Below are 24,087 nucleotides of genomic sequence, written 5' to 3' on the forward strand. Positions count from 1 at the left end.
GATTGATTTGCATGTTCTGAGACAGTATCAGAAGAATGTTTACTGTTATGCTCAGGTAATTAACTCCTGTTGCTTTTACAGGTACATTTGTCCAGTGCTTCCACGCCAATTCAAAACCAAGGCTGTGGGTGCGATGGCCAAGTGGCAAGGAGTCGGTCTTGTAAACCGAAGATCACGGGTTCGATCATCGTTCGTGCCTTTTCCAAGCAAAAAGAAGCTTAATGGGAGCTTTTATTACATGTCAATCAAATCCTCCCCATCTTTGCTGAATGTCTTATTTTTTTCTCATGCTCTTAGGTTCCTCAAACAGAAGATAGGCAGAGGGGATGTAGCTCAGTGGTAGAGAGCATGCTTTGCATGTATGAGGTCCAGGGTTCAATCCCCTGCATCTCCATGTTATAACCTGCTGGGCAGGTTTTTGCAACTTCAGACTACGAGGATCAGGAATTTTTCTTCAATGTCTGACCTATTACAGTATTTCTTTGCAACTTCAGAGAAACACATACCAGACATTTAGTTCTAGACAAATTCTGCCGCATGTGTTGCAAGGTGCCCAGGATGGGAGTACATGCACATTCTTGTACTGAAGCAGAGGTCACACCAACGTTTGCTAAAAGTTCAAACTGAGCATTTAGCAAGAATTTTATTCATTGAGTCAGCCAAGAATTGTCAGGAGACCGGTTGAGGCATAGAGTCATGGGACTAGCACAGTTGATGAGCTGGCATGGTGGCCAAGTGGTAAGGCGTCGGTCTCGTAAACCGAAGATCATGGGTTCGACCCCCGTCCGTGCCTTCTTTCTTGGAAGATTCTGCCCAATGTCACTTTGCTGGTAGCTTTTGCATGCCCCATCATATGTGATGTTCCAGCTTACTATGTTAAAATGCTGACTATGCAGGATTTTAACTCTGCCCTCGTTGTAAGTTTAAAGCTTTGGCTTGTCCCATGGGCACATTGTCAACAACCTACAGCAAGTTGGGGATGTAGCTCAGTGGTAGAGCGCATGCTTCGCATGTATGAGGTCCTGGGTTCAATCCCCAGCATCTCCACTGAATTTGTCTTTTAGACTGAAGCTCATTATTGGAAGCATGCTGAAGTGAATCAAAACCACAACAAAAACTGTTCATTAAAAAGGCATTTTCAGCTGGAGGAACTTGATTGATTTGCATGTTCTGAGACAGTATCAGAAGAATGTTTACTGTTATGCTCAGGTAATTAACTCCTGTTGCTTTTACAGGTACATTTGTCCAGTGCTTCCACGCCAATTCAAAACCAAGGCTGTGGGTGTGATGGCCAAGTGGCAAGGCGTTGGTCTTGTAAACCGAAGATCACAGGTTCGATCCCCGTTTGTGCCTTTTCCAAGCAAAAAGAAGCTTAATGGGAGCTTTTATTACATGTCAATCAAATCCTCCCCATCTTTGCTGAATGTCTTATTTTTTCTCATGCTCTTGGGTTCCTCAAACAGAAGCTTGGTAAAGGGGATGTAGCTCAGTGGTAGAGCGCATGCTTTGCATGTATGAGGTCCAGGGTTCAATCCCCTGCATCTCCCTGTTATAACCTGCTGGGCAGGTTTTTGCAACTTCAGACTACGAGGATCAGGAATTTTTCTTCATTGTCTGACCTATTACATTCTTTCTTTGCAACTTCAGAGAAACACAAACCAGACATTTAGTTCTAGACAAATTCTGCCGCATGTGTTGCAAGGTGCCCAGGATGGGAGTACATGCACATTCTTGTACTGAAGCAGAGGTCACACCAACGTTTGCTAAAAGTTCAAACTGAGCATTTAGCAAGAATTTTATTCATTGAGTCAGTCAAGAATTGTCAGGAGACCGGATGAGGCATATAGTCATGGGACTAGGACAGATTATGAGCTGGCATGTTGGCCAAGTGGTAAGGCGTTGGTCTCGTATACAGAAGGTCATGGGTTCGACCCCAGTCTGTGCTTTCTTTCTTGGAAGATTCTGCCCAATGTCGCTTTGCTGGTAGCTTTTGCATGCCCCATCATATGTGATGTTCCAGCTTACTATGTTAAAATGCTGACTATGCAGGATTTTAACTCTGCCCTCGCTGTAAGTTTAAAGCTTTGGCTTGTCCCATGGGCACATTGTCAACAACCTACAGCAAGTTGGGGATGTAGCTCAGTGGTAGAGCGCATGCTTCGCATGTATGAGGTCTTGGGTTCAATCCCCAGCATCTCCACTGAATTTGTCTTTTAGACTGAAGCTCATTATTGGAAGCATGCTGAAGTGAATCAAAACCACAACAAAAACTGTTCATTAAAAAGGCATTTTCAGCTGGAGGAACTTGATTGATTTGCATGTTCTGAGACAGTATCAGAAGAATGTTTACTGTTATGCTCAGGTAATTAACTCCTGTTGCTTTTACAGGTACATTTGTCCAGTGCTTCCACGCCAATTCAAAAGCAAGGCTGTGGGTGTGATGGCCAAGTGGCAAGGCGTTGGTCTTGTAAACCGAAGATCACAGGTTCGATCCCCGTTCGTGCCTTTTCCAAGCAAAAAGAAGCTTAATGGGAGCTTTTATTACATGTCAATCAAATCCTCCCCATCTTTGCTGAATGTCTTATTTTTTTCTCATGCTCTTAGGTTCCTCAAACAGAATATTGGCAGAGGGGATGTAGCTCAGTGGTAGAGCGCATGCTTTGCATGTATGAGGTCCAGGGTTCAATCTCCTGCACCTCCATGTTATAACCTGCTGGGCAGGTTTTTGCAACTTCAGACTACGAGGATCAGGAATTTTTCTTCATTGTCTGACCTATTACATTCTTTCTTTGCAACTTCAGAGAAACACAAACCAGACATTTAGTTCTAGACAAATTCTGCCGCATGTGTTGCAAGGTGCCCAGGATGGGAGTACATGCACATTCTTGTACTGAAGCAGAGGTCACACCAACGTTTGCTAAAAGTTCAAACTGAGCATTTAGCAAGAATTTTATTCATTGAGTCAGCCAAGAATTGTCAGGAGACCGGTTGAGGCATAGAGTCATGGGACTAGCACAGTTGATGAGCTGGCATGGTGGCCAAGTGGTAAGGCGTCGGTCTCGTAAACCGAAGATCATGGGTTCGACCCCCGTCCGTGCCTTCTTTCTTGGAAGATTCTGCCCAATGTCACTTTGCTGGTAGCTTTTGCATGCCCCATCATATATGATGTTCCAGCTTACTATGCAGGATTTTAACTCCGCCCTCACTGTAAGTTTAAAGCTTTGGCTTGTCCCATGGGCACGTTGTCAACAACCTACAGCAAGTTGGGGATGTAGCTCAGTGGTAGAGCGCATGCTTTGCATGTAAGAGGTCCTGGGTTCAATCCCCAGCATCTCCACTGAATTTGTCTTTTAGACTGAAGCTCATTATTGGAAGCATGCTGAAGTGAATCAAAACCACAACAAAAACTGTTCATTAAAAAGGCATTTTCAGCTGGAGGAACTTGATTGATTTGCATGTTCTGAGACAGTATCAGAAGAATGTTTACTGTTATGCTCAGGTAATTAACTCCTGTTGCTTTTACAGGTACATTTGTCCAGTGCTTCCACGCCAATTCAAAAGCAAGGCTGTGGGTGTGATGGCCAAGTGGCAAGGCGTTGGTCTTGTAAACCGAAGATCACAGGTTCGATCCCCGTTCGTGCCTTTTCCAAGCAAAAAGAAGCTTAATGGGAGCTTTTATTACATGTCAATCAAATCCTCCCCATCTTTGCTGAATGTCTTATTTTTTTCTCATGCTCTTAGGTTCCTCAAACAGAATATTGGCAGAGGGGATGTAGCTCAGTGGTAGAGCGCATGCTTTGCATGTATGAGGTCCAGGGTTCAATCTCCTGCACCTCCATGTTATAACCTGCTGGGCAGGTTTTTGCAACTTCAGACTACGAGGATCAGGAATTTTTCTTCATTGTCTGACCTATTACAGTATTTCTTTGCAACTTCAGAGAAACACAAACCAGACATTTAGTTCTAGACAAATTCTGCCGCATGTGTTGCAAGGTGCCCAGGATGGGAGTACATGCACATTCTTGTACTGAAGCAGAGGTCACACCAACGTTTGCTAAAAGTTCAAACTGAGCATTTAGCAAGAATTTTATTCATTGAGTCAGCCAAGAATTGTCAGGAGACCGGTTGAGGCATAGAGTCATGGGACTAGCACAGTTGATGAGCTGGCATGGTGGCCAAGTGGTAAGGCGTCGGTCTCGTAAACCGAAGATCATGGGTTCGACCCCCGTCCGTGCCTTCTTTCTTGGAAGATTCTGCCCAATGTCACTTTGCTGGTAGCTTTTGCATGCCCCATCATATATGATGTTCCAGCTTACTATGTTAAAATGCTGACTATGCAGGATTTTAACTCTGCCCTCACTGTAAGTTTAAAGCTTTGGCTTGTCCCATGGGCACATTGTCAACAACCTACAGCAAGTTGGGGATGTGGCTCAGTGGTAGAGCACATGCTTTGCATGTATGAGGTCCTGGGTTCAATCCCCAGCATCTCCACTGAATTTGTCTTTTAGACTGAAGCTCATTATTGGAAGCATGCTGAAGTGAATCAAAACCACAACAAAAACTGTTCATTAAAAAGGCATTTGCAGCTGGAGGAACTTGCTTGATTTGCATGTTCTGAGACAGTATCAGAAGAATGTTTACTGTTATGCTCAGGTAATTAACTCCTGTTGCTTTTACAGGTACATTTGTCCAGTGCTTCCACGCCAATTCAAAACCAAGGCTGTGGGCGCGATGGCCAAGTGGCAAGGAGTCGGTCTTGTAAACCGAAGATCACGGGTTCGATCACCGTTCGTGCCTTTTCCAAGCAAAAAGAAGCTTAATGGGAGCTTTTATTACATGTCAATCAAATCCTCCCCATCTTTGCTGAATGTCTTATTTTTTCTCATGCTCTTAGGATCCTCAAACAGAAGATAGGCAGAGGGGATGTAGCTCAGTGGTAGAGAGCATGCTTTGCATGTATGAGGTCCAGGGTTCAATCCCCTGCATCTCCATGTTATAACCTGCTGGGCAGGTTTTTGCAACTTCAGACTACGAGGATCAGGAATTTTTCTTCATTGTCTGACCTATTACAGTATTTCTTTGCAACTTCAGAGAAACACATACCAGACATTTAGTTCTAGACAAATTCTGCCGCATGTGTTGCAAGGTGCCCAGGATGGGAGTACATGCACATTCTTGTACTGAAGCAGAGGTCACACCAACGTTTGCTAAAAGTTCAAACTGAGCATTTAGCAAGAATTTTATTCATTGAGTCAGCCAAGAATTGTCAGGAGACCGGTTGAGGCATAGAGTCATGGGACTAGCACAGTTGATGAGCTGGCATGGTGGCCAAGTGGTAAGGCGTCGGTCTCGTAAACCGAAGATCATGGGTTCGACCCCCGTCCGTGCCTTCTTTCTTGGAAGATTCTGCCCAATGTCACTTTGCTGGTAGCTTTTGCATGCCCCATCATATATGATGTTCCAGCTTACTATGTTAAAATGCTGACTATGCAGGATTTTAACTCTGCCCTCACTGTAAGTTTAAAGCTTTGGCTTGTCCCATGGGCACATTGTCAACAACCTACAGCAAGTTGGGGATGTGGCTCAGTGGTAGAGCACATGCTTTGCATGTATGAGGTCCTGGGTTCAATCCCCAGCATCTCCACTGAATTTGTCTTTTAGACTGAAGCTCATTATTGGAAGCATGCTGAAGTGAATCAAAACCACAACAAAAACTGTTCATTAAAAAGGCATTTGCAGCTGGAGGAACTTGCTTGATTTGCATGTTCTGAGACAGTATCAGAAGAATGTTTACTGTTATGCTCAGGTAATTAACTCCTGTTGCTTTTACAGGTACATTTGTCCAGTGCTTCCACGCCAATTCAAAACCAAGGCTGTGGGTGCGATGGCCAAGTGGCAAGGAGTCGGTCTTGTAAACCGAAGATCACGGGTTCGATCATCATTCGTGCCTTTTCCAAGCAAAAAGAAGCTTAATGGGAGCTTTTATTACATGTCAATCAAATCCTCCCCATCTTTGCTGAATGTCTTATTTTTTCTCATGCTCTTAGGTTCCTCAAACAGAAGATAGGCAGAGGGGATGTAGCTCAGTGGTAGAGAGCATGCTTTGCATGTATGAGGTCCAGGGTTCAATCCCCTGCATCTCCATGTTATAACCTGCTGGGCAGGTTTTTGCAACTTCAGACTACGAGGATCAGGAATTTTTCTTCAATGTCTGACCTATTACAGTATTTCTTTGCAACTTCAGAGAAACACATACCAGACATTTAGTTCTAGACAAATTCTGCCGCATGTGTTGCAAGGTGCCCAGGATGGGAGTACATGCACATTCTTGTACTGAAGCAGAGGTCACACCAACGTTTGCTAAAAGTTCAAACTGAGCATTTAGCAAGAATTTTATTCATTGAGTCAGCCAAGAATTGTCAGGAGACCGGTTGAGGCATAGAGTCATGGGACTAGCACAGTTGATGAGCTGGCATGGTGGCCAAGTGGTAAGGCGTCGGTCTCGTAAACCGAAGATCATGGGTTCGACCCCCGTCCGTGCCTTCTTTCTTGGAAGATTCTGCCCAATGTCACTTTGCTGGTAGCTTTTGCATGCCCCATCATATATGATGTTCCAGCTTACTATGCAGGATTTTAACTCTGCCCTCACTGTAAGTTTAAAGCTTTGGCTTGTCCCATGGGCACGTTGTCAACAACCTACAGCAAGTTGGGGATGTAGCTCAGTGGTAGAGCGCATGCTTTGCATGTAAGAGGTCCTGGGTTCAATCCCCAGCATCTCCACTGAATTTGTCTTTTAGACTGAAGCTCATTATTGGAAGCATGCTGAAGTGAATCAAAACCACAACAAAAAATGTTCATTAAAAAGGCATTTGCAGCTGGAGGAACTTGCTTGATTTGCATGTTCTGAGACAGTATCAGAAGAATGTTTACTGTTATGCACAGGTAATTAACTACTGTTGCTTTTACAGGTACATTTGTCCAGTGCTTCCACGCCAATTCAAAACCAAGGATGTGGGCGCGATGGCCAAGTGGCAAGGCGTCGGTCTTATAAACCGAAGATCACAGGTTTGATCCCCGTTCGTACCTTTTCCAAGCAAAAAGAAGCTTAATGGGAGCTTTTATTACATGTCAATCAAATCCTCCCCATCTTTGCTGAATGTCTTATTTTTTCTCATGCTCTTGGGTTCCTCAAACAGAAGATTGGCAACGGGGATGTAGCTCAGTGGTAGAGCGCATGCTTTGCATGTATGAGGTCCAGGGTTCAATCTCCTGCACCTCCATGTTATAACCTGCTGGGCAGGTTTTTGCAACTTCAGACTACGAGGATCAGGAATTTTTCTTCATTGTCTGACCTATTACATTCTTTCTTTGCAACTTCAGAGAAACACAAACCAGACATTTAGTTCTAGACAAATTCTGCCGCATGTGTTGCAAGGTGCCCAGGATGGGAGTACATGCACATTCTTGTACTGAAGCAGAGGTCACACCAACGTTTGCTAAAAGTTCAAACTGAGCATTTAGCAAGAATTTTATTCATTGAGTCAGCCAAGAATTGTCAGGAGACCGGTTGAGGCATAGAGTCATGGGACTAGCACAGTTGATGAGCTGGCATGGTGGCCAAGTGGTAAGGCGTCGGTCTCGTAAACCGAAGATCATGGGTTCGACCCCCGTCCGTGCCTTCTTTCTTGGAAGATTCTGCCCAATGTCACTTTGCTGGTAGCTTTTGCATGCCCCATCATATGTGATGTTCCAGCTTACTATGTTAAAATGCTGACTATGCAGGATTTTAACTCTGCCCTCGCTGTAAGTTTAAAGCTTTGGCTTGTCCCATGGGCACATTGTCAACAACCTACAGCAAGTTGGGGATGTAGCTCAGTGGTAGAGCGCATGCTTCGCATGTATGAGGTCCTGGGTTCAATCCCCAGCATCTCCACTGAATTTGTCTTTTAGACTGAAGCTCATTATTGGAAGCATGCTGAAGTGAATCAAAACCACAACAAAAACTGTTCATTAAAAAGGCATTTTCAGCTGGAGGAACTTGATTGATTTGCATGTTCTGAGACAGTATCAGAAGAATGTTTACTGTTATGCTCAGGTAATTAACTCCTGTTGCTTTTACAGGTACATTTGTCCAGTGCTTCCACGCCAATTCAAAACCAAGGCTGTGGGTGTGATGGCCAAGTGGCAAGGCGTAGGTCTTGTAAACCGAAGATCACAGGTTCGATCCCCGTTCGTGCCTTTTCCAAGCAAAAAGAAGCTTAATGGGAGCTTTTATTACATGTCAATCAAATCCTCCCCATCTTTGCTGAATGTCTTATTTTTTCTCATGCTCTTGGGTTCCTCAAACAGAAGCTTGGCAAAGGGGATGTAGCTCAGTGGTAGAGCGCATGCTTTGCATGTATGAGGTCCAGGGTTCAATCCCCTGCATCTCCATGTTATAACCTGCTGGGCAGGTTTTTGCAACTTCAGACTACGAGGATCAGGAATTTTTCTTCATTGTCTGACCTATTACATTCTTTCTTTGCAACTTCAGAGAAACACAAACCAGACATTTAGTTCTAGACAAATTATGCCGCATGTGTTGCAAGGTGCCCAGGATGGGAGTACATGCACATTCTTGTACTGAAGCAGAGGTCACACCAACGTTTGCTAAAAGTTCAAACTGAGCATTTAGCAAGAATTTTATTCATTGAGTCAGTCAAGAATTGTCAGGAGACCGGATGAGGCATATAGTCATGGGACTAGGACAGATTATGAGCTGGCATGTTGGCCAAGTGGTAAGGCGTTGGTCTCGTATACAGAAGGTCATGGGTTTGACCCCAGTCTGTGCCTTCTTTCTTGGAAGATTCTGCCCAATGTCGCTTTGCTGGTAGCTTTTGCATGCCCCATCATATGTGATGTTCCAGCTTACTATGTTAAAATGCTGACTATGCAGGATTTTAACTCTGCCCTCGCTGTAAGTTTAAAGCTTTGGCTTGTCCCATGGGCACATTGTCAACAACCTACAGCAAGTTGGGGATGTAGCTCAGTGGTAGAGCGCATGCTTCGCATGTATGAGGTCCTGGGTTCAATCCCCAGCATCTCCACTGAATTTGTCTTTTAGACTGAAGCTCATTATTGGAAGCATGCTGAAGTGAATCAAAACCACAACAAAAACTGTTCATTAAAAAGGCATTTGCAGCTGGAGGAACTTGCATGATTTGCATGTTCTGAGACAGTATCAGAAGAATGTTTACTGTTATGCTCAGGTAATTAACTACTGTTGCTTTTACAGGTACATTTGTCCAGTGCTTCCATGCCAATTTAAAACCAAGGCTGTGGGCGCGATGGCCAAGTGGCAAGGCGTCGGTCTTATAAACCGAAGATCACAGGTTTGATCCCCGTTCGTGCCTTTTCCAAGCAAAAAGGAGCTTAATGGGAGCTTTTATTACATGTCAATCAAATCCTCCCCATCTTTGCTGAATGTCTTATTTTTTCTCATGCTCTTGGGTTCCTCAAACAGAAGCTTGGCAAAGGGGATGTAGCTCAGTGGTAGAGCGCATGCTTTGCATGTATGAGGTCCAGGGTTCAATCCCCTGCATCTCCATGTTATAACCTGCTGGGCAGGTTTTTGCAACTTCAGACTACGAGGATCAGGAATTTTTCTTCATTGTCTGACCTATTACATTCTTTCTTTGCAACTTCAGAGAAACACAAACCAGACATTTAGTTCTAGACAAATTCTGCCGCATGTGTTGCAAGGTGCCCAGGATGGGAGTACATGCACATTCTTGTACTGAAGCAGAGGTCACACCAACGTTTGCTAAAAGTTCAAACTGAGCATTTAGCAAGAATTTTATTCATTGAGTCAGCCAAGAATTGTCAGGAGACCGGTTGAGGCATAGAGTCATGGGACTAGCACAGTTGATGAGCTGGCATGGTGGCCAAGTGGTAAGGCGTCGGTCTCGTAAACCGAAGATCATGGGTTCGACCCCCGTCCGTGCCTTCTTTCTTGGAAGATTCTGCCCAATGTCACTTTGCTGGTAGCTTTTGCATGCCCCATCATATATGATGTTCCAGCTTACTATGCAGGATTTTAACTCTGCCCTCACTGTAAGTTTAAAGCTTTGGCTTGTCCCATGGGCACGTTGTCAACAACCTACAGCAAGTTGGGGATGTAGCTCAGTGGTAGAGCGCATGCTTTGCATGTAAGAGGTCCTGGGTTCAATCCCCAGCATCTCCACTGAATTTGTCTTTTAGACTGAAGCTCATTATTGGAAGCATGCTGAAGTGAATCAAAACCACAACAAAAAATGTTCATTAAAAAGGCATTTGCAGCTGGAGGAACTTGCTTGATTTGCATGTTCTGAGACAGTATCAGAAGAATGTTTACTGTTATGCACAGGTAATTAACTACTGTTGCTTTTACAGGTACATTTGTCCAGTGCTTCCACGCCAATTCAAAACCAAGGATGTGGGCGCGATGGCCAAGTGGCAAGGCGTCGGTCTTATAAACCGAAGATCACAGGTTTGATCCCCGTTCGTACCTTTTCCAAGCAAAAAGAAGCTTAATGGGAGCTTTTATTACATGTCAATCAAATCCTCCCCATCTTTGCTGAATGTCTTATTTTTTCTCATGCTCTTGGGTTCCTCAAACAGAAGATTGGCAACGGGGATGTAGCTCAGTGGTAGAGCGCATGCTTTGCATGTATGAGGTCCAGGGTTCAATCTCCTGCACCTCCATGTTATAACCTGCTGGGCAGGTTTTTGCAACTTCAGACTACGAGGATCAGGAATTTTTCTTCATTGTCTGACCTATTACATTCTTTCTTTGCAACTTCAGAGAAACACAAACCAGACATTTAGTTCTAGACAAATTCTGCCGCATGTGTTGCAAGGTGCCCAGGATGGGAGTACATGCACATTCTTGTACTGAAGCAGAGGTCACACCAACGTTTGCTAAAAGTTCAAACTGAGCATTTAGCAAGAATTTTATTCATTGAGTCAGCCAAGAATTGTCAGGAGACCGGTTGAGGCATAGAGTCATGGGACTAGCACAGTTGATGAGCTGGCATGGTGGCCAAGTGGTAAGGTGTCGGTCTCGTAAACCGAAGATCATGGGTTCGACCCCCGTCCGTGCCTTCTTTCTTGGAAGATTCTGCCCAATGTCACTTTGCTGGTAGCTTTTGCATGCCCCATCATATGTGATGTTCCAGCTTACTATGTTAAAATGCTGACTATGCAGGATTTTAACTCTGCCCTCGCTGTAAGTTTAAAGCTTTGGCTTGTCCCATGGGCACATTGTCAACAACCTACAGCAAGTTGGGGATGTAGCTCAGTGGTAGAGCGCATGCTTCGCATGTATGAGGTCCTGGGTTCAATCCCCAGCATCTCCACTGAATTTGTCTTTTAGACTGAAGCTCATTATTGGAAGCATGCTGAAGTGAATCAAAACCACAACAAAAACTGTTCATTAAAAAGGCATTTTCAGCTGGAGGAACTTGATTGATTTGCATGTTCTGAGACAGTATCAGAAGAATGTTTACTGTTATGCTCAGGTAATTAACTCCTGTTGCTTTTACAGGTACATTTGTCCAGTGCTTCCACGCCAATTCAAAACCAAGGCTGTGGGTGTGATGGCCAAGTGGCAAGGCGTTGGTCTTGTAAACCGAAGATCACAGGTTCGATCCCCGTTCGTGCCTTTTCCAAGCAAAAAGAAGCTTAATGGGAGCTTTTATTACATGTCAATCAAATCCTCCCCATCTTTGCTGAATGTCTTATTTTTTCTCATGCTCTTGGGTTCCTCAAACAGAAGCTTGGCAAAGGGGATGTAGCTCAGTGGTAGAGCGCATGCTTTGCATGTATGAGGTCCAGGGTTCAATCCCCTGCATCTCCATGTTATAACCTGCTGGGCAGGTTTTTGCAACTTCAGACTACGAGGATCAGGAATTTTTCTTCATTGTCTGACCTATTACATTCTTTCTTTGCAACTTCAGAGAAACACAAACCAGACATTTAGTTCTAGACAAATTATGCCGCATGTGTTGCAAGGTGCCCAGGATGGGAGTACATGCACATTCTTGTACTGAAGCAGAGGTCACACCAACGTTTGCTAAAAGTTCAAACTGAGCATTTAGCAAGAATTTTATTCATTGAGTCAGTCAAGAATTGTCAGGAGACCGGATGAGGCATATAGTCATGGGACTAGGACAGATTATGAGCTGGCATGTTGGCCAAGTGGTAAGGCGTTGGTCTCGTATACAGAAGGTCATGGGTTGGACCCCAGTCTGTGCCTTCTTTCTTGGAAGATTCTGCCCAATGTCGCTTTGCTGGTAGCTTTTGCATGCCCCATCATATGTGATGTTCCAGCTTACTATGTTAAAATGCTGACTATGCAGGATTTTAACTCTGCCCTCGCTGTAAGTTTAAAGCTTTGGCTTGTCCCATGGGCACATTGTCAACAACCTACAGCAAGTTGGGGATGTAGCTCAGTGGTAGAGCGCATGCTTCGCATGTATGAGGTCCTGGGTTCAATCCCCAGCATCTCCACTGAATTTGTCTTTTAGACTGAAGCTCATTATTGGAAGCATGCTGAAGTGAATCAAAACCACAACAAAAACTGTTCATTAAAAAGGCATTTGCAGCTGGAGGAACTTGCATGATTTGCATGTTCTGAGACAGTATCAGAAGAATGTTTACTGTTATGCTCAGGTAATTAACTACTGTTGCTTTTACAGGTACATTTGTCCAGTGCTTCCATGCCAATTCAAAACCAAGGCTGTGGGCGCGATGGCCAAGTGGCAAGGCGTCGGTCTTATAAACCGAAGATCACAGGTTTGATCCCCGTTCGTGCCTTTTCCAAGCAAAAAGGAGCTTAATGGGAGCTTTTATTACATGTCAATCAAATCCTCCCCATCTTTGCTGAATGTCTTATTTTTTCTCATGCTCTTGGGTTCCTCAAACAGAAGCTTGGCAAAGGGGATGTAGCTCAGTGGTAGAGCGCATGCTTTGCATGTATGAGGTCCAGGGTTCAATCCCCTGCATCTCCATGTTATAACCTGCTGGGCAGGTTTTTGCAACTTCAGACTACGAGGATCAGGAATTTTTCTTCATTGTCTGACCTATTACATTCTTTCTTTGCAACTTCAGAGAAACACAAACCAGACATTTAGTTCTAGACAAATTCTGCCGCATGTGTTGCAAGGTGCCCAGGATGGGAGTACATGCACATTCTTGTACTGAAGCAGAGGTCACACCAACGTTTGCTAAAAGTTCAAACTGAGCATTTAGCAAGAATTTTATTCATTGAGTCAGCCAAGAATTGTCAGGAGACCGGTTGAGGCATAGAGTCATGGGACTAGCACAGTTGATGAGCTGGCATGGTGGCCAAGTGGTAAGGCGTCGGTCTCGTAAACCGAAGATCATGGGTTCGACCCCCGTCCGTGCCTTCTTTCTTGGAAGAGTCTGCCCAATGTCACTTTGCTGGTAGCTTTTGCATGCCCCATCATATATGATGTTCCAGCTTACTATGCAGGATTTTAACTCTGCCCTCACTGTAAGTTTAAAGCTTTGGCTTGTCCCATGGGCACGTTGTCAACAACCTATAGCAAGTTGGGGATGTAGCTCAGTGGTAGAGCGCATGCTTTGCATGTAAGAGGTCCTGGGTTCAATCCCCAGCATCTCCACTGAATTTGTCTTTTAGACTGAAGCTCATTATTGGAAGCATGCTGAAGTGAATCAAAACCACAACAAAAACTGTTCATTAAAAAGGCATTTTCAGCTGGAGGAACTTGATTGATTTGCATGTTCTGAGACAGTATCAGAAGAATGTTTACTGTTATGCTCAGGTAATTAACTCCTGTTGCTTTTACAGGTACATTTGTCCAGTGCTTCCACGCCAATTCAAAACCAAGGATGTGGGTGTGATGGCCAAGTGGCAAGGCGTTGGTCTTGTAAACCGAAGATCACAGGTTCGATCCCCGTTCGTGCCTTTTCCAAGCAAAAAGAAGCTTAATGGGAGCTTTTATTACATGTCAATCAAATCCTCCCCATCTTTGCTGAATGTCTTATTTTTTTCTCATGCTCTTAGGTTCCTCAAACAGAATATTGGCAGAGGGGATGTAGCTCAGTGGTAGAGCGCATGCTTTGCATGTATGAGGTCCAGGGTTCAATCTCCTGCACCTCCATGTTATAACCTGCTGGGCAGGTTTTTGCAACTTCAGACTACGAGGATCAGGAATTTTTCTTCATTGTCTGACCTATTACAGTATTTCTTTGCAACTTCAGAGAAACACAAACCAGACATTTAGTTCTAGACAAATTCTGCCGCATGTGTTGCAAGGTGCCCAGGATGGGAGTACATGCACATTCTTGTACTGAAGCAGAGGTCACACCAACGTTTGCTAAAAGTTCAAACTGAGCATTTAGCAAGAATTTTATTCATTGAGTCAGCCAAGAATTGTCAGGAGACCGGTTGAGGCATAGAGTCATGGGACTAGCACAGTTGATGAGCTGGCATGGTGGCCAAGTGGTAAGGCGTCGATCTCGTAAACCGAAGATCATGGGTTCGACCCCCGTCCGTGCCTTCTTTCTTGGAAGATTCTGCCCAATGTCACTTTGCTGGTAGCTTTTGCATGCCCCATCATATATGATGTTCCAGCTTATTATGCAGGATTTTAACTCTGCCCTCACTGTAAGTTTAAAGCTTTGGCTTGTCCCATGGGCACGTTGTCAACAACCTACAGCAAGTTGGGGATGTAGCTCAGTGGTAGAGCGCATGCTTTGCATGTAAGAGGTCCTGGGTTCAATCCCCAGCATCTCCACTGAATTTGTCTTTTAGACTGAAGCTCATTATTGGAAGCATGCTGAAGTGAATCAAAACCACAACAAAAACTGTTCATTAAAAAGGCATTTTCAGCTGGAGGAACTTGATTGATTTGCATGTTCTGAGACAGTATCAGAAGAATGTTTACTGTTATGCTCAGGTAATTAACTCCTGTTGCTTTTACAGGTACATTTGTCCAGTGCTTCCACGCCAATTCAAAACCAAGGATGTGGGTGTGATGGCCAAGTGGCAAGGCGTTGGTCTTGTAAACCGAAGATCACAGGTTCGATCCCCGTTCGTGCCTTTTCCAAGCAAAAAGAAGCTTAATGGGAGCTTTTATTACATGTCAATCAAATCCTCCCCATCTTTGCTGAATGTCTTATTTTTTTCTCATGCTCTTAGGTTCCTCAAACAGAATATTGGCAGAGGGGATGTAGCTCAGTGGTAGAGCGCATGCTTTGCATGTATGAGGTCCAGGGTTCAATCTCCTGCACCTCCATGTTATAACCTGCTGGGCAGGTTTTTGCAACTTCAGACTACGAGGATCAGGAATTTTTCTTCATTGTCTGACCTATTACAGTATTTCTTTGCAACTTCAGAGAAACACAAACCAGACATTTAGTTCTAGACAAATTCTGCCGCATGTGTTGCAAGGTGCCCAGGATGGGAGTACATGCACATTCTTGTACTGAAGCAGAGGTCACACCAACGTTTGCTAAAAGTTCAAACTGAGCATTTAGCAAGAATTTTATTCATTGAGTCAGCCAAGAATTGTCAGGAGACCGGTTGAGGCATAGAGTCATGGGACTAGCACAGTTGATGAGCTGGCATGGTGGCCAAGTGGTAAGGCGTCGGTCTCGTAAACCGAAGATCATGGGTTCGACCCCCGTCCGTGCCTTCTTTCTTGGAAGAGTCTGCCCAATGTCACTTTGCTGGTAGCTTTTGCATGCCCCATCATATATGATGTTCCAGCTTACTATGCAGGATTTTAACTCTGCCCTCACTGTAAGTTTAAAGCTTTGGCTTGTCCCATGGGCACGTTTTCAACAACCTACAGCAAGTTGGGGATGTAGCTCAGTGGTAGAGCGCATGCTTTGCATGTAAGAGGTCTTGGGTTCAATCCCCAGCATCTCCACTGAATTTGTCTTTTAGACTGAAGCTCATTATTGGAAGCATGCTGAAGTGAATCAAAACCACAACAAAAACTGTTCATTAAAAAGGCATTTTCAGCTGGAGGAACTTGATTGATTTGCATGTTCTGAGACAGTATCAGAAGAATGTTTACTGTTATGCTCAGGTAATTAACTCCTGTTGCTTTTACAGGTACATTTGTCCAGTGCTTCCACGCCAATTCAAAACCAAGGATGTGGGTGTGATGGCCAAGTGGCAAGGCGTTGGTCTTGTAAACCGAAGATCACAGGTTCGATCCCCGTTCGTGCCTTTTCCAAGCAAAAAGAAGCTTAATGGGAGCTTTTATTACATGTCAATCAAATCCTCCCCATCTTTGCTGAATGTCTTATTTTTTTCTCATGCTCTTAGGTTCCTCAAACAGAATATTGGCAGAGGGGATGTAGCTCAGTGGTAGAGCGCATGCTTTGCATGTATGAGGTCCAGGGTTCAATCTCCTGCACCTCCATGTTATAACCTGCTGGGCAGGTTTTTGCAACTTCAGACTACGAGGATCAGGAATTTTTCTTCATTGTCTGACCTATTACAGTATTTCTTTGCAACTTCAGAGAAACACAAACCAGACATTTAGTTCTAGACAAATTCTGCCGCATGTGTTGCAAGGTGCCCAGGATGGGAGTACATGCACATTCTTGTACTGAAGCAGAGGTCACACCAACGTTTGCTAAAAGTTCAAACTGAGCATTTAGCAAGAATTTTATTCATTGAGTCAGCCAAGAATTGTCAGGAGACCGGTTGAGGCATAGAGTCATGGGACTAGCACAGTTGATGAGCTGGCATGGTGGCCAAGTGGTAAGGCGTCGGTCTCGTAAACCGAAGATCATGGGTTCGACCCCCGTCCGTGCCTTCTTTCTTGGAAGAGTCTGCCCAATGTCACTTTGCTGGTAGCTTTTGCATGCCCCATCATATATGATGTTCCAGCTTACTATGCAGGATTTTAACTCTGCCCTCACTGTAAGTTTAAAGCTTTGGCTTGTCCCATGGGCACGTTGTCAACAACCTACAGCAAGTTGGGGATGTAGCTCAGTGGTAGAGCGCATGCTTTGCATGTAAGAGGTCCTGGGTTCAATCCCCAGCATCTCCACTGAATTTGTCTTTTAGACTGAAGCTCATTATTGGAAGCATGCTGAAGTGAATCAAAACCACAACAAAAACTGTTCATTAAAAAGGCATTTTCAGCTGGAGGAACTTGATTGATTTGCATGTTCTGAGACAGTATCAGAAGAATGTTTACTGTTATGCTCAGGTAATTAACTCCTGTTGCTTTTACAGGTACATTTGTCCAGTGCTTCCACGCCAATTCAAAACCAAGGATGTGGGTGTGATGGCCAAGTGGCAAGGCGTTGGTCTTGTAAACCGAAGCTCACAGGTTCGATCCCCGTTCGTGCCTTTTCCAAGCAAAAAGAAGCTTAATGGGAGCTTTTATTACATGTCAATCAAATCCTCCCCATCTTTGCTGAATGTCTTATTTTTTTCTCATGCTCTTAGGTTCCTCAAACAGAATATTGGCAGAGGGGATGTAGCTCAGTGGTAGAGCGCATGCTTTGCATGTATGAGGTCCAGGGTTCAATCTCCTGCACCTCCATGTTATAACCTGCTGGGCAGGTTTTTGCAACTTCAGACTACGAGGATCAGGAATTTTTCTTCATTGTCTGACCTATTACAGTATTTCTTTGCAACTTCAGAGAAACACAAACCAGACATTTAGTTCTAGACAAATTCTGCCGCATGTGTTGCAAGGTGCCCAGGATGGGAGTACATGCACATTCTTGTACTGAAGCAGAGGTCACACCAACGTTTGCTAAAAGTTCAAACTGAGCATATAGCAAGAATTTTATTCATTGAGTCAGCCAAGAATTGTCAGGAGACCGGTTGAGGCATAGAGTCATGGGACTAGCACAGTTGATGAGCTGGCATGGTGGCCAAGTGGTAAGGCGTCGATCTCGTAAACCGAAGATCATGGGTTCGACCCCCGTCCGTGCCTTCTTTCTTGGAAGATTCTGCCCAATGTCACTTTGCTGGTAGCTTTTGCATGCCCCATTATATATGATGTTCCAGCTTACTATGCAGGATTTTAACTCTGCCCTCACTGTAAGTTTAAAGCTTTGGCTTGTCCCATGGGCACGTTGTCAACAACCTACAGCAAGTTGGGGATGTAGCTCAGTGGTAGAGCGCATGCTTTGCATGTAAAAGGTCCTGGGTTCAATCCCCAGCATCTCCACTGAATTTGTCTTTTAGACTGAAGCTCATTATTGGAAGCATGCTGAAGTGAATCAAAACCACAACAAAAAATGTTCATTAAAAAGGCATTTGCAGCTGGAGGAACTTGCTTGATTTGCATGTTCTGAGACAGTATCAGAAGAATGTTTACTGTTATGCACAGGTAATTAACTACTGTTGCTTTTACAGGTACATTTGTCCAGTGCTTCCACGCCAATTCAAAACCAAGGCTGTGGGCGCGATGGCCAAGTGGCAAGGCGTCGGTCTTATAAACCGAAGATCACAGGTTTGATCCCCGTTCGTACCTTTTCCAAGGAAAAAGAAGCTTAATGGGAGCTTTTATTACATGTCAATCAAATCCTCCCCATCTTTGCTGAATGTCTTATTTTTTCTCATGCTCTTGGGTTCCTCAAACAGAAGATTGGCAACGGGGATGTAGCTCAGTGGTAGAGCGCATGCTTTGCATGTATGAGGTCCAGGGTTCAATTCCCTGCATCTCCATGTTATAACCTGCTGGGCAGGTTTTTGCAACTTCAGACTACGAGGGTCAGGAATTTTTCTTCATTGTCTGACCTATTAGAGTATTTCTTTGCAACTTCAGAGAAACACAAACCAGACATTTAGTTCTAGACAAATTCTGCCGCATGTGTTGCAAGGTGCCCAGGATGGGAGTACATGCACATTCTTGTACTGAAGCAGAGGTCACACCAACGTTTGCTAAAAGTTCAAACTGAGCATTTAGCAAGAGTTTTATTCATTGAGTCAGCCAAGAATTGTCAGGAGACCGGTTGAGGCATAGAGTCATGGGACTAGCACAGTTTATGAGCTGGCATGTTGGCCAAGTGGTAAGGCGTTGGTCTCGTAAACAGAAAATCATGGATTCGACCCCAGTCCGTGCCTTCCTTCTTGGAAGATTCTGCCCAATGTCACTTTGCTGGTAGCTTTTGCATGCCCCATCATATGTGATGTTCCAGCTTACTATGTTAAAATGCTGACTATGCAGGATTTTAACTCTGCCCTCGCTGTAAGTTTAAAGCTTTGGCTTGTCCCATGGGCACATTGTCAACAACCTACAGCAAGTTGGGGATGTAGCTCAGTGGTAGAGCGCATGCTTCGCATGTATGAGGTCCTGGGTTCAATCCCCAGCATCTCCACTGAATTTGTCTTTTAGACTGAAGCTCATTATTGGAAGCATGCTGAAGTGAATCAAAACCACAACAAAAACTGTTCATTAAAAAGGCATTTTCAGCTGGAGGAACTTGATTGATTTGCATGTTCTGAGACAGTATCAGAAGAATGTTTACTGTTATGCTCAGGTAATTAACTCCTGTTGCTTTTACAGGTACATTTGTCCAGTGCTTCCACGCCAATTCAAAACCAAGGCTGTGGGTGTGATGGCCAAGTGGCAAGGCGTTGGTCTTGTAAACCGAAGATCACAGGTTCGATCCCCGTTCGTGCCTTTTCCAAGCAAAAAGAAGCTTAATGGGAGCTTTTATTACATGTCAATCAAATCCTCCCCATCTTTGCTGAATGTCTTATTTTTTCTCATGCTCTTGGGTTCCTCAAACAGAAGCTTGGCAAAGGGGATGTAGCTCAGTGGTAGAGCGCATGCTTTGCATGTATGAGGTCCAGGGTTCAATCCCCTGCATCTCCATGTTATAACCTGCTGGGCAGGTTTTTGCAACTTCAGACTACGAGGATCAGGAATTTTTCTTCATTGTCTGACCTATTACATTCTTTCTTTGCAACTTCAGAGAAACACAAACCAGACATTTAGTTCTAGACAAATTATGCCGCATGTGTTGCAAGGTGCCCAGGATGGGAGTACATGCACATTCTTGTACTGAAGCAGAGGTCACACCAACGTTTGCTAAAAGTTCAAACTGAGCATTTAGCAAGAATTTTATTCATTGAGTCAGCCAAGAATTGTCAGGAGACCGGTTGAGGCATAGAGTCATGGGACTAGCACCGTTGATGAGCTGGCATGGTGGCCAAGTGGTAAGGCGTCGGTCTCGTAAACCGAAGATCATGGGTTCGACCCCCGTCCGTGCCTTCTTTCTTGGAAGATTCTGCCCAATGTCACTTTGCTGGTAGCTTTTGCATGCCCCATCATATATGATGTTCCAGCTTACTATGCAGGATTTTAACTCTGCCCTCACTGTAAGTTTAAAGCTTTGGCTTGTCCCATGGGCACGTTGTCAACAACCTACAGCAAGTTGGGGATGTAGCTCAGTGGTAGAGCGCATGCTTTGCATGTAAGAGGTCCTGGGTTCAATCCCCAGCATCTCCACTGAATTTGTCTTTTAGACTGAAGCTCATTATTGGAAGCATGCTGAAGTGAATCAAAACCACAACAAAAACTGTTCATTAAAAAGGCATTTTCAGCTGGAGGAACTTGATTGATTTGCATGTTCTGAGACAGTATCAGAAGAATGTTTACTGTTATGCTCAGGTAATTAACTCCTGTTGCTTTTACAGGTACATTTGTCCAGTGCTTCCACGCCAATTCAAAACCAAGGCTGTGGGTGTGATGGCCAAGTGGCAAGGCGTTGGTCTTGTAAACCGAAGATCACAGGTTCGATCCCCGTTCGTGCCTTTTCCAAGCAAAAAGAAGCTTAATGGGAGCTTTTATTACATGTCAATCAAATCCTCCCCATCTTTGCTGAATGTCTTATTTTTTTCTCATGCTCTTAGGTTCCTCAAACAGAATATTGGCAGAGGGGATGTAGCTCAGTGGTAGAGCGCATGCTTTGCATGTATGAGGTCCAGGGTTCAATCTCCTCCACCTCCATGTTATAACCTGCTGGGCAGGTTTTTGCAACTTCAGACTACGAGGATCAGGAATTTTTCTTCATTGTCTGACCTATTACAGTATTTCTTTGCAACTTCAGAGAAACACAAACCAGACATTTAGTTCTAGACAAATTCTGCCGCATGTGTTGCAAGGTGCCCAGGATGGGAGTACATGCACATTCTTGTACTGAAGCAGAGGTCACACCAACGTTTGCTAAAAGTTCAAACTGAGCATTTAGCAAGAATTTTATTCATTGAGTCAGCCAAGAATTGTCAGGAGACTGGTTGAGGCATAGAGTCATGGGACTAGCACAGTTGATGAGCTGGCATGGTGGCCAAGTGGTAAGGCGTCGGTCTCGTAAACCGAAGATCATGGGTTCGACCCCCGTCCGTGCCTTCTTTCTTGGAAGATTCTGCCCAATGTCACTTTGCTGGTAGCTTTTGCATGCCCCATCATATATGATGTTCCAGCTTACTATGTTAAAATGCTGACTATGCAGGATTTTAACTCCGCCCTCACTGTAAGTTTAAAGCTTTGGCTTGTCCCATGGGCACATTGTCAACAACCTACAGCAAGTTGGGGATGTAGCTCAGTGGTAAAGCGCATGCTTTGCATGTATGAGGTCCTGGGTTCAATCCCCAGCATCTCCACTGAATTTGTCTTTTAGACTGAAGCTCATTATTGGAAGCATGCTGAAGTGAATCAAAACCACAACAAAAAATGTTCATTAAAAAGGCATTTGCAGCTGGAAGAACTTGCTTGATTTGCATGTTCTGAGACAGTATCAGAAGAATGTTTACTGTTATGCTCAGGTAATTAACTACTGTTGCTTTTACAGGTACATTTGTCCAGTGCTTCCATGCCAATTCAAAACCAAGGCTGTGGGCGCGATGGCCAAGTGGCAAGGCGTCGGTCTTATAAACCGAAGATCACAGGTTTGATCCCCGTTCGTGCCTTTTCCAAGCAAAAAGAAGCTTAATGGGAGCTTTTATTACATGTCAATCAAATCCTCCCCATCTTTGCTGAATGTCTTATTTTTTCTCATGCTCTTGGGTTCCTCAAACAGAAGCTTGGCAAAGGGGATGTAGCTCAGTGGTAGAGCGCATGCTTTGCATGTATGAGGTCCAGGGTTCAATCCCCTGCATCTCCATGTTATAACCTGCTGGGCAGGTTTTTGCAACTTCAGACTACGAGGATCAGGAATTTTTCTTCATTGTCTGACCTATTACATTCTTTCTTTACAACTTCAGAGAAACACAAACCAGACATTTAGTTCTAGACAAATTATGCCGCATGTGTTGCAAGGTGCCCAGGATGGGAGTACATGCACATTCTTGTACTGAAGCAGAGGTCACACCAACGTTTGCTAAAAGTTCAAACTGAGCATTTAGCAAGAATTTTATTCATTGAGTCAGTCAAGAATTGTCAGGAGACCGGATGAGGCATATAGTCATGGGACTAGGACAGATTATGAGCTGGCATGTTGGCCAAGTGGTAAGGCGTTGGTCTCGTATACAGAAGGTCATGGGTTCGACCCCAGTCTGTGCCTTCTTTCTTGGAAGATTCTGCCCAATGTCGCTTTGCTGGTAGCTTTTGCATGCCCCATCATATGTGATGTTCCAGCTTACTATGTTAAAATGCTGACTATGCAGGATTTTAACTCTGCCCTCGCTGTAAGTTTAAAGCTTTGGCTTGTCCCATGGGCACATTGTCAACAACTTACAGCAAGTTGGGGATGTAGCTCAGTGGTAGAGCGCATGCTTCGCATGTATGAGGTCCTGGGTTCAATCCCCAGCATCTCCACTGAATTTGTCTTTTAGACTGAAGCTCATTATTGGAAGCATGCTGAAGTGAATCAAAACCACAACAAAAACTGTTCATTAAAAAGGCATTTTCAGCTGGAGGAACTTGATTGATTTGCATGTTCTGAGACAGTATCAGAAGAATGTTTACTGTTATGCTCAGGTAATTAACTCCTGTTGCTTTTACAGGTACATTTGTCCAGTGCTTCCACGCCAATTCAAAACCAAGGCTGTGGGTGTGATGGCCAAGTGGCAAGGCGTTGGTCTTGTAAACCGAAGATCACAGGTTCGATCCCTGTTCGTGCCTTTTCCAAGCAAAAAGAAGCTTAATGGGAGCTTTTATTACATGTCAATCAAATCCTCCCCATCTTTGCTGAATGTCTTATTTTTTCTCATGCTCTTAGGTTCCTCAAACAGAATATTGGCAGAGGGGATGTAGCTCAGTGGTAGAGCGCATGCTTTGCATGTATGAGGTCCAGGGTTCAATCTCCTGCACCTCCATGTTATAACCTGCTGGGCAGGTTTTTGCAACTTCAGACTACGAGGATCAGGAATTTTTCTTCATTGTCTGACCTATTACAGTATTTCTTTGCAACTTCAGAGAAACACAAACCAGACATTTAGTTCTAGACAAATTCTGCCGCATGTGTTGCAAGGTGCCCAGGATGGGAGTACATGCACATTCTTGTACTGAAGCAGAGGTCACACCAACGTTTGCTAAAAGTTCAAACTGAGCATTTAGCAAGAATTTTATTCATTGAGTCTGCCAAGAATTGTCAGGAGACCGGTTGAGGCATAGAGTCATGGGACTAGCACAGTTGATGAGCTGGCATGGTGGCCAAGTGGTAAGGCGTCGGTCTCGTAAACCGAAGTTCATGGGTTCGACCCCCGTCCGTGCCTTCTTTCTTGGAAGATTCTGCCCAATGTCACTTTGCTGGTAGCTTTTGCATGCCCCATCATATATGATGTTCCAGCTTACTATGCAGGATTTTAACTCCGCCCTCACTGTAAGTTTAAAGCTTTGGCTTGTCCCATGGGCACGTTGTCAACAACCTACAGCAAGTTGGGGATGTAGCTCAGTGGTAGAGTGCATGCTTTGCATGTAAGAGGTCCTGGGTTCAATCCCCAGCATCTCCACTGAATTTGTCTTTTAGACTGAAGCTCATTATTGGAAGCATGCTGAAGTGAATCAAAACCACAACAAAAACTTTTCATTAAAAAGGCATTTTCAGCTGGAGGAACTTGTTTGATTTGCATGTTCTGAGACAGTATCAGAAGAA

General features: G+C 44.3%; 52 non-coding genes across 52 annotated transcripts; all 52 read left to right on the forward strand.

Annotated features, from left to right (window-relative positions):
* Positions 1-721: 721 nt before the first annotated feature.
* On the forward strand, positions 722-793 carry trnat-cgu (transfer RNA threonine (anticodon CGU)). Its single transcript has one exon. It is a non-coding gene; the product is annotated as a tRNA-Thr (tRNA).
* Positions 794-975: 182 nt separating this feature from the next.
* trnaa-cgc (transfer RNA alanine (anticodon CGC)) lies at positions 976-1,047 on the forward strand. Its single transcript has one exon. It is a non-coding gene; the product is annotated as a tRNA-Ala (tRNA).
* Positions 1,048-1,475: 428 nt separating this feature from the next.
* On the forward strand, positions 1,476-1,547 carry trnaa-ugc (transfer RNA alanine (anticodon UGC)). The gene has a single exon. It is a non-coding gene; the product is annotated as a tRNA-Ala (tRNA).
* A 581-nt stretch (positions 1,548-2,128) lies between these two features.
* Positions 2,129-2,200, forward strand: trnaa-cgc (transfer RNA alanine (anticodon CGC)). Its single transcript has one exon. It is a non-coding gene; the product is annotated as a tRNA-Ala (tRNA).
* Positions 2,201-3,028: 828 nt separating this feature from the next.
* On the forward strand, positions 3,029-3,100 carry trnat-cgu (transfer RNA threonine (anticodon CGU)). Its single transcript has one exon. It is a non-coding gene; the product is annotated as a tRNA-Thr (tRNA).
* A 165-nt stretch (positions 3,101-3,265) lies between these two features.
* On the forward strand, positions 3,266-3,337 carry trnaa-ugc (transfer RNA alanine (anticodon UGC)). Its single transcript has one exon. It is a non-coding gene; the product is annotated as a tRNA-Ala (tRNA).
* An 828-nt stretch (positions 3,338-4,165) lies between these two features.
* Positions 4,166-4,237, forward strand: trnat-cgu (transfer RNA threonine (anticodon CGU)). Its single transcript has one exon. It is a non-coding gene; the product is annotated as a tRNA-Thr (tRNA).
* Positions 4,238-4,419: 182 nt separating this feature from the next.
* On the forward strand, positions 4,420-4,491 carry trnaa-ugc (transfer RNA alanine (anticodon UGC)). The gene has a single exon. It is a non-coding gene; the product is annotated as a tRNA-Ala (tRNA).
* Positions 4,492-4,725: 234 nt separating this feature from the next.
* Positions 4,726-4,797, forward strand: trnat-ugu (transfer RNA threonine (anticodon UGU)). The gene has a single exon. It is a non-coding gene; the product is annotated as a tRNA-Thr (tRNA).
* Positions 4,798-5,318: 521 nt separating this feature from the next.
* On the forward strand, positions 5,319-5,390 carry trnat-cgu (transfer RNA threonine (anticodon CGU)). Its single transcript has one exon. It is a non-coding gene; the product is annotated as a tRNA-Thr (tRNA).
* A 182-nt stretch (positions 5,391-5,572) lies between these two features.
* Positions 5,573-5,644, forward strand: trnaa-ugc (transfer RNA alanine (anticodon UGC)). The gene has a single exon. It is a non-coding gene; the product is annotated as a tRNA-Ala (tRNA).
* An 827-nt stretch (positions 5,645-6,471) lies between these two features.
* trnat-cgu (transfer RNA threonine (anticodon CGU)) lies at positions 6,472-6,543 on the forward strand. Its single transcript has one exon. It is a non-coding gene; the product is annotated as a tRNA-Thr (tRNA).
* A 165-nt stretch (positions 6,544-6,708) lies between these two features.
* trnaa-ugc (transfer RNA alanine (anticodon UGC)) lies at positions 6,709-6,780 on the forward strand. Its single transcript has one exon. It is a non-coding gene; the product is annotated as a tRNA-Ala (tRNA).
* An 827-nt stretch (positions 6,781-7,607) lies between these two features.
* Positions 7,608-7,679, forward strand: trnat-cgu (transfer RNA threonine (anticodon CGU)). The gene has a single exon. It is a non-coding gene; the product is annotated as a tRNA-Thr (tRNA).
* A 182-nt stretch (positions 7,680-7,861) lies between these two features.
* trnaa-cgc (transfer RNA alanine (anticodon CGC)) lies at positions 7,862-7,933 on the forward strand. The gene has a single exon. It is a non-coding gene; the product is annotated as a tRNA-Ala (tRNA).
* Positions 7,934-8,361: 428 nt separating this feature from the next.
* Positions 8,362-8,433, forward strand: trnaa-ugc (transfer RNA alanine (anticodon UGC)). Its single transcript has one exon. It is a non-coding gene; the product is annotated as a tRNA-Ala (tRNA).
* Positions 8,434-9,014: 581 nt separating this feature from the next.
* trnaa-cgc (transfer RNA alanine (anticodon CGC)) lies at positions 9,015-9,086 on the forward strand. Its single transcript has one exon. It is a non-coding gene; the product is annotated as a tRNA-Ala (tRNA).
* A 234-nt stretch (positions 9,087-9,320) lies between these two features.
* Positions 9,321-9,392, forward strand: trnai-uau (transfer RNA isoleucine (anticodon UAU)). Its single transcript has one exon. It is a non-coding gene; the product is annotated as a tRNA-Ile (tRNA).
* A 122-nt stretch (positions 9,393-9,514) lies between these two features.
* trnaa-ugc (transfer RNA alanine (anticodon UGC)) lies at positions 9,515-9,586 on the forward strand. The gene has a single exon. It is a non-coding gene; the product is annotated as a tRNA-Ala (tRNA).
* A 327-nt stretch (positions 9,587-9,913) lies between these two features.
* On the forward strand, positions 9,914-9,985 carry trnat-cgu (transfer RNA threonine (anticodon CGU)). Its single transcript has one exon. It is a non-coding gene; the product is annotated as a tRNA-Thr (tRNA).
* Positions 9,986-10,150: 165 nt separating this feature from the next.
* Positions 10,151-10,222, forward strand: trnaa-ugc (transfer RNA alanine (anticodon UGC)). Its single transcript has one exon. It is a non-coding gene; the product is annotated as a tRNA-Ala (tRNA).
* Positions 10,223-11,049: 827 nt separating this feature from the next.
* Positions 11,050-11,121, forward strand: trnat-cgu (transfer RNA threonine (anticodon CGU)). The gene has a single exon. It is a non-coding gene; the product is annotated as a tRNA-Thr (tRNA).
* Positions 11,122-11,303: 182 nt separating this feature from the next.
* trnaa-cgc (transfer RNA alanine (anticodon CGC)) lies at positions 11,304-11,375 on the forward strand. The gene has a single exon. It is a non-coding gene; the product is annotated as a tRNA-Ala (tRNA).
* A 428-nt stretch (positions 11,376-11,803) lies between these two features.
* trnaa-ugc (transfer RNA alanine (anticodon UGC)) lies at positions 11,804-11,875 on the forward strand. Its single transcript has one exon. It is a non-coding gene; the product is annotated as a tRNA-Ala (tRNA).
* Positions 11,876-12,456: 581 nt separating this feature from the next.
* On the forward strand, positions 12,457-12,528 carry trnaa-cgc (transfer RNA alanine (anticodon CGC)). The gene has a single exon. It is a non-coding gene; the product is annotated as a tRNA-Ala (tRNA).
* A 234-nt stretch (positions 12,529-12,762) lies between these two features.
* Positions 12,763-12,834, forward strand: trnai-uau (transfer RNA isoleucine (anticodon UAU)). Its single transcript has one exon. It is a non-coding gene; the product is annotated as a tRNA-Ile (tRNA).
* A 122-nt stretch (positions 12,835-12,956) lies between these two features.
* trnaa-ugc (transfer RNA alanine (anticodon UGC)) lies at positions 12,957-13,028 on the forward strand. The gene has a single exon. It is a non-coding gene; the product is annotated as a tRNA-Ala (tRNA).
* Positions 13,029-13,355: 327 nt separating this feature from the next.
* Positions 13,356-13,427, forward strand: trnat-cgu (transfer RNA threonine (anticodon CGU)). The gene has a single exon. It is a non-coding gene; the product is annotated as a tRNA-Thr (tRNA).
* A 165-nt stretch (positions 13,428-13,592) lies between these two features.
* On the forward strand, positions 13,593-13,664 carry trnaa-ugc (transfer RNA alanine (anticodon UGC)). Its single transcript has one exon. It is a non-coding gene; the product is annotated as a tRNA-Ala (tRNA).
* A 234-nt stretch (positions 13,665-13,898) lies between these two features.
* On the forward strand, positions 13,899-13,970 carry trnat-ugu (transfer RNA threonine (anticodon UGU)). Its single transcript has one exon. It is a non-coding gene; the product is annotated as a tRNA-Thr (tRNA).
* Positions 13,971-14,492: 522 nt separating this feature from the next.
* Positions 14,493-14,564, forward strand: trnat-cgu (transfer RNA threonine (anticodon CGU)). Its single transcript has one exon. It is a non-coding gene; the product is annotated as a tRNA-Thr (tRNA).
* Positions 14,565-14,729: 165 nt separating this feature from the next.
* trnaa-ugc (transfer RNA alanine (anticodon UGC)) lies at positions 14,730-14,801 on the forward strand. Its single transcript has one exon. It is a non-coding gene; the product is annotated as a tRNA-Ala (tRNA).
* Positions 14,802-15,035: 234 nt separating this feature from the next.
* trnat-ugu (transfer RNA threonine (anticodon UGU)) lies at positions 15,036-15,107 on the forward strand. Its single transcript has one exon. It is a non-coding gene; the product is annotated as a tRNA-Thr (tRNA).
* Positions 15,108-15,629: 522 nt separating this feature from the next.
* On the forward strand, positions 15,630-15,701 carry trnat-cgu (transfer RNA threonine (anticodon CGU)). Its single transcript has one exon. It is a non-coding gene; the product is annotated as a tRNA-Thr (tRNA).
* Positions 15,702-16,172: 471 nt separating this feature from the next.
* trnat-ugu (transfer RNA threonine (anticodon UGU)) lies at positions 16,173-16,244 on the forward strand. The gene has a single exon. It is a non-coding gene; the product is annotated as a tRNA-Thr (tRNA).
* A 522-nt stretch (positions 16,245-16,766) lies between these two features.
* Positions 16,767-16,838, forward strand: trnat-cgu (transfer RNA threonine (anticodon CGU)). Its single transcript has one exon. It is a non-coding gene; the product is annotated as a tRNA-Thr (tRNA).
* Positions 16,839-17,003: 165 nt separating this feature from the next.
* On the forward strand, positions 17,004-17,075 carry trnaa-ugc (transfer RNA alanine (anticodon UGC)). The gene has a single exon. It is a non-coding gene; the product is annotated as a tRNA-Ala (tRNA).
* Positions 17,076-17,903: 828 nt separating this feature from the next.
* On the forward strand, positions 17,904-17,975 carry trnat-cgu (transfer RNA threonine (anticodon CGU)). The gene has a single exon. It is a non-coding gene; the product is annotated as a tRNA-Thr (tRNA).
* A 665-nt stretch (positions 17,976-18,640) lies between these two features.
* On the forward strand, positions 18,641-18,712 carry trnaa-ugc (transfer RNA alanine (anticodon UGC)). The gene has a single exon. It is a non-coding gene; the product is annotated as a tRNA-Ala (tRNA).
* Positions 18,713-19,293: 581 nt separating this feature from the next.
* Positions 19,294-19,365, forward strand: trnaa-cgc (transfer RNA alanine (anticodon CGC)). Its single transcript has one exon. It is a non-coding gene; the product is annotated as a tRNA-Ala (tRNA).
* Positions 19,366-19,599: 234 nt separating this feature from the next.
* Positions 19,600-19,671, forward strand: trnat-ugu (transfer RNA threonine (anticodon UGU)). Its single transcript has one exon. It is a non-coding gene; the product is annotated as a tRNA-Thr (tRNA).
* Positions 19,672-19,793: 122 nt separating this feature from the next.
* trnaa-ugc (transfer RNA alanine (anticodon UGC)) lies at positions 19,794-19,865 on the forward strand. Its single transcript has one exon. It is a non-coding gene; the product is annotated as a tRNA-Ala (tRNA).
* A 327-nt stretch (positions 19,866-20,192) lies between these two features.
* On the forward strand, positions 20,193-20,264 carry trnat-cgu (transfer RNA threonine (anticodon CGU)). The gene has a single exon. It is a non-coding gene; the product is annotated as a tRNA-Thr (tRNA).
* A 165-nt stretch (positions 20,265-20,429) lies between these two features.
* trnaa-ugc (transfer RNA alanine (anticodon UGC)) lies at positions 20,430-20,501 on the forward strand. Its single transcript has one exon. It is a non-coding gene; the product is annotated as a tRNA-Ala (tRNA).
* Positions 20,502-20,735: 234 nt separating this feature from the next.
* Positions 20,736-20,807, forward strand: trnat-ugu (transfer RNA threonine (anticodon UGU)). The gene has a single exon. It is a non-coding gene; the product is annotated as a tRNA-Thr (tRNA).
* Positions 20,808-21,329: 522 nt separating this feature from the next.
* trnat-cgu (transfer RNA threonine (anticodon CGU)) lies at positions 21,330-21,401 on the forward strand. Its single transcript has one exon. It is a non-coding gene; the product is annotated as a tRNA-Thr (tRNA).
* A 182-nt stretch (positions 21,402-21,583) lies between these two features.
* On the forward strand, positions 21,584-21,655 carry trnaa-ugc (transfer RNA alanine (anticodon UGC)). Its single transcript has one exon. It is a non-coding gene; the product is annotated as a tRNA-Ala (tRNA).
* A 234-nt stretch (positions 21,656-21,889) lies between these two features.
* trnai-uau (transfer RNA isoleucine (anticodon UAU)) lies at positions 21,890-21,961 on the forward strand. Its single transcript has one exon. It is a non-coding gene; the product is annotated as a tRNA-Ile (tRNA).
* Positions 21,962-22,083: 122 nt separating this feature from the next.
* Positions 22,084-22,155, forward strand: trnaa-ugc (transfer RNA alanine (anticodon UGC)). Its single transcript has one exon. It is a non-coding gene; the product is annotated as a tRNA-Ala (tRNA).
* A 581-nt stretch (positions 22,156-22,736) lies between these two features.
* On the forward strand, positions 22,737-22,808 carry trnaa-cgc (transfer RNA alanine (anticodon CGC)). Its single transcript has one exon. It is a non-coding gene; the product is annotated as a tRNA-Ala (tRNA).
* Positions 22,809-23,042: 234 nt separating this feature from the next.
* On the forward strand, positions 23,043-23,114 carry trnat-ugu (transfer RNA threonine (anticodon UGU)). Its single transcript has one exon. It is a non-coding gene; the product is annotated as a tRNA-Thr (tRNA).
* A 521-nt stretch (positions 23,115-23,635) lies between these two features.
* trnat-cgu (transfer RNA threonine (anticodon CGU)) lies at positions 23,636-23,707 on the forward strand. The gene has a single exon. It is a non-coding gene; the product is annotated as a tRNA-Thr (tRNA).
* The last annotated feature ends 380 nt before the right edge of the window (positions 23,708-24,087 follow it).

The sequence above is a fragment of the Salminus brasiliensis genome, chromosome 6 (genome assembly GCF_030463535.1).
Source record: "Salminus brasiliensis chromosome 6, fSalBra1.hap2, whole genome shotgun sequence".
Lineage (NCBI taxonomy): Eukaryota > Metazoa > Chordata > Actinopteri > Characiformes > Bryconidae > Salminus > Salminus brasiliensis.